We start from the raw sequence: 5,069 nt of genomic DNA, 5'->3' as shown, positions 1-5,069 counted from the left end.
TATTAAATTAAATTAAAAATATTATATAACAACTATTTAAAATTATACACACATATTGAAATAAAATTCATTCAAATATACTTTATATAAACTCCGAAAAATATACATTAAACAAATCTATAACAGAATAATCCAACAAATCTAACGTAGCTGAACATGAAACTCAGATAAAGTGCATACAGTTGTAAACAGTAAATCTGAAAAGGAAATACCTGTATTTCCTTTTCAGATTTACTGTTTACTTTACAAATAACAAAAAAAAAATTTTAATTCAATATATGGGATCATCTATCGCAGATAAAGCACATGCATAACGGACAGCATAAAACGGTCCTCAGCGGTCCTCCTCGTGGTACCTCCTGGAAACATACTACGGTATGACTCCCAATCCTAACCGAGACCCGGACAAGTCTGGGAATAGCCTTCCCACAAGTCAGGAGTTTAAAGCGACCCGAGCCCTCTGGGGGGGTAAAATACTACTGAAATACTGCGCTCGGATGCCGAGACATTAGCTTTGCCTGAAGGCAATCCCAAATCGAGCACTTCCCTAACGCTACAGCCATCATTTAGCAAAACCGAGGCGAGTCACGCCAAGGTTGCAAGGGAAGACGGAAAGCCAATGCCATTGACCCATTAACAAAGAAAGGCGCAGGCCAGCAAGAACCATTTCATTCTTGCAAAAATCGCAAGAAATGAAAGGGAGGGCAAGGCGCGAGGGACTGCCTGGCGCCAGGAAAATCCCGGGAAGGCCCAGAGGTCGCATGTGGCTATGACAGGGTGCTCAAAACTTTGCAAGCTGAGAACCTAGGTGTGGACATTGAGGACTGGTCCATCCTAAAGGCAGAGGAAAATAAGTCAACCTTACTCTCTTCTCATCCACCAGCGAGGCGTCGAACAGGTGGGCAAATCCGACTTAAAAAACAAAGCTAACACGAGTGTCAAGCTGAAAGTGTTTGAGAAGAAGAAGGACTTCTGTTTTAATTGTGGCTCTGCGGAGCACAAAAGAAAAGACTGCCAGTCGCAAACAAAATGCTGTCGTTGCAACGGGTTCGGACATATTTCACGGGAGTGTAAAAAACAACAGGAAAAGACAGTTCGGGTTGTGACAAGCAGCAGCCGTCTCAAGAACATTACAATAAATGGCGTTGATGTTGAGTGCCTAGTCGACACGGGTTCAGATGTCTCGATAGTCAGAAGAAGCGTGCTTCAGAACTTAAAAAACGTAAAAATGATGGAAAGCGAGTCGGTTTTGCGAGGCCTGGGTAACAAAGTAGTCGTTGATCAGCTGCAGACTGATCACAAGTTTCTGGTCATAGACAACTTTACAATGGATTGTAATGCGCTTCTGGGCTACGATTTTCTTCAAAAGTTCAAGTTTTCGGCCGACTCCCGTGGTTTTCTTTTTAAATCCCTTGAGCAAGAAACTGAATCAGTAGGTGAGTGTGATGCAGATGTTTACAGCGTATTTGAGAGCCAGCATGCAGTCTCCGCTCCTCCCGAGTTTCAAAAGAGTGTGGATCAGTTGATTAAAAGAAAGTATCAGAGTCCAGTAGAGCGATTGCAATGTCCTATCGAGTTGAAGATTATTCCGGCTGGAGTCGTCAAGCCGTTTCGTCAATCACCAAGTCGCCATTCTGCAGAAGAAGCAGAAGATGTATAGAAACAAGTTGAGCAGTGGCTCCAGCAGGGCATTGTTACCAAATCTTCGTCGTACGTACGTCGTCGTTGTCAAGAAGAAGGATCAATCACTCAGAGTTTGCGTGGACTATAGAAAGCTGAACAGTATGGTGCTTCCGGATTGTTTTCCAGTTCCCATGGTCGAGGAGGTTCTTGAAAAGCTTCAAGCAACGAAGTTTTTTACAGTATTGGATTTGGAAAATGATTTTTTTCACGTGCCAGTTGAGAAAAGTAGTCGTGCTTATACAAAATTCGTTACACGTGAAGAGCTCTTTGAGTTCAATAGAGCTCCATTTGGTTTTCGAAATTTTCCAGCTGCTTTCATACGATTTGTAAACCACATTTTCCAAGGCCTGATAAACGAAGACATCATGCAGCTGTACATGGACGACATAATTGTGTACGCAGTCTCCGCAGAGGAATGTTTGCAGAAGACTCAGCAGGTTTTGGTAATACTATTTGAAAATGAAGTGAAAAAAATGCAGTTTTCTGCAGCAGCGAATATCTTTTTTAGGTCATTTCGTCGATAATGGTAAAATTTGGCCGGGAACGGAGAAAACCACTGCAGTAAGCCGCTTCCGTATGCCCAAAAACATCAAAGCAGTCTAATCTTTCCTTGGTCTGACCGGATTTTTCAGAAAGTTTATGCCGAACTATGCCCAAATCGCTCGTCCACTTACGAACCTGTTGAAGAAAGACGTCGAATTCAAGATCGGACCAGAAGAAGTACAGGCGATAGATCAGCTGAAAAGTTTGCTCACAAGGGAGCCAGTCCTTCATATATATTCACGAAGTGCCCCAACTGAATGATGCGTCGAAGAAAGGTTATGGAGCCATACTGTTGCAGAGTTTCGAGGGAAAGTTGCATTCTATTTACTTCTGGAGCAAGAAGACTTCGGCAGCAGAATCCAAGCAGCACAGTTACATCTTAGAAGTGAAAGCAGCATATCTGGCGTTGAAGAAGTTCCGTCACTATCTTCTTGGAATCCGTTTTAAGCTGGTCACAGATTGTCTTGCGTTTAAACAAACTACTACAAAGCAAGATGTGCCAAGAGAAGTTGCACAGTGGCTGAAAAACCCCCAAATAAATGAGAAGTCTTCATCTGCTGAGTTATTGTAAGAAACTGATTTTATTTCATTCAAACCCTAGCTTATATAGCTAACATGAGAATGTACATTGTAGATCTTAGTTCTAGACCCACGCATCGGACAGTTCCCGATCGTGAGAAATATTTTAAGTACGATAAGGGTGCACACAGGCACATATCTTGAACAAACCCAGACCGCTCGCAGGAGGTCATATTTCGGGTTACTTGTTACATAGGCTCAAGTGGCGGTTGTATTAATAGATAGATATGCACATACAAGTGCTGCGGCAGGGCTCTGCTGCTGGGACTTAATCGCAAACAGATGCGTTCTTATCTATAACTGTGTTCATGTTTGAACATTCTGCCAAGGGCCAGCAAGGTGTAGGTGTACATTTAAATTAGTTGCAATAAAAACATAAGTGGACTGTATTTATTTTGTTTCATTCGATATATTTTGCAACTAACATTTTGCAGCGGCCTCTGTATCATGGCTTAATATACAATTACATTTTCATTTCTTTTAATTTCATTTTAATTATTAAATTTCACAAATACAATTCAATTCAAATTACAAACATAATTTCATGTTCATGTGTGAACATTCTGCCAAGGGCCAGCAAGTGTAGGATTTTAGTTTATCAAATTCTCAAAATATACAATAAAATTTCAAATACATATGATTAAAGAGGTATGACCCAATATGTGATGCACACTTAACCCTTTTCTATATGGGGCATATTCCTTTTCCATTTACCTCTCTTTTTGAATTTTTGCTCAAATTTTCTAGCTTGTGCCATTGCTTGTGGCTTCGATTCTCCTAATAACTTGTCATGTTTAACTGGAATCTTTACAATAGGTCTACATATGGTGGTATTTATAAAATGATTTTTCCCTATTGATTTAGTGCCCTTGGACTTAGTTCTCCCAGAGACAATCCACCCAAACTTAGTATTCTGACCTAGCAAACCATCTATTTTTGCCAAACCTCTCTTCATGATATGCGTATATAAATCCGCTCCAATAATAACATCAACTCGACCTGGCTTATTAAGGGGGGGGTAAGGTTAATTCGGTGCAAAAATGCCCACTTTTCAAAAAAATGTTGTGGCGAAACGGCTAAAGCTAGCTTAACGAATTAAATACCATATAATAACACAACATTTGAACAGTTTGTGATAAATTTTGTATTGAAAAATATTTAGAGGTAGAGGAGTTATAGGGAATCTCCCGAGTCGCCTCCAAAAAAAGTTGGTTTGCGGTGTACATCCTAACTGTCCACAGAATCATCCGATCTACAAAAATTATACCTCATTCGTTAAAGGATAAGTGTCCCGAGGTATTCTCGAAGCGTTTTTATTTTTAAAATTTTTTCCCTATTTTTTATCAAAATTTGAAGTCAAAACCCCGATTTTTGACTAAAAAATTAAGTTAATTTGTTAAATAAAAAATATAAGAAAATTAAAAATTAAAAAAAGCTCGACGAGAATACCTGTAGAATTATCTAAAGAAGTTATGTTCCAAATTTCAAACCGATTGGTTCAGTATATTTTTAGTTATCGTGTACACCGATTTTCAAAATGACATTTTTCAGGAGAGCGCTTTAAACTTTGTGATTCTCATGCATTGAACACCAACCGACCTTCGTTCAGCTCCGCATAACTTCGTCAATTTTACTTTGATTGATGTAAAACTTGGACACAATATTCTTAAGATATTGAACTTTTAAAATAAAAAATAAAAAAAAATTTACGAAAAAAAAAATTAAATACCTTACCCCCCCCTTAAAGTCCGGGTCAGCTAATGTAAAGTTTTGCCATTTGGACTTGTCTACCTCTATCTTATTTATTGGTAGGGCTTTCATTAATTTGGGCAATATTCTTGCCTCGGTTATTACATCCTTTTTTGATGTTGGGTCGTCAATAATTAATTTTATTTTATGTTTTGACACACATATATCTGTTGAAGAAATTCCACTAATTTCTGTTTTTGCTTTTATTCGAGGCAGCTTTAAAATTTGAGCTGCCTCCTCTGATATGATAGTGCTTTGGGATCCACTATCTATCAGAGATCTTAAATTTTTAAAATCGCCATTTGCCGATTTTACCTTGATTTTTGCTGTTGCAAGCAACGCCTGAGTTGAAGTCACGCAGGTGTTGACATTTTCCCTATTTTGGGAATATGCAATATGCAGCATTGAATGATGCCCTCTATTGCACAACGAACACAAATTTTCGCTGGCACATCTTCTGCTGTCTGAATGCTTCAGGCACTTTATACATACTTGTGCTTTTCTTACGACTTCTA

This window comes from Drosophila kikkawai, chromosome 2R (genome assembly GCF_030179895.1).
Source record: "Drosophila kikkawai strain 14028-0561.14 chromosome 2R, DkikHiC1v2, whole genome shotgun sequence".
Classification (NCBI taxonomy): domain Eukaryota; kingdom Metazoa; phylum Arthropoda; class Insecta; order Diptera; family Drosophilidae; genus Drosophila; species Drosophila kikkawai.
The sequence above is the reverse complement of the archived record's forward strand: the minus strand, read 5'-3'. Positions refer to the sequence as shown.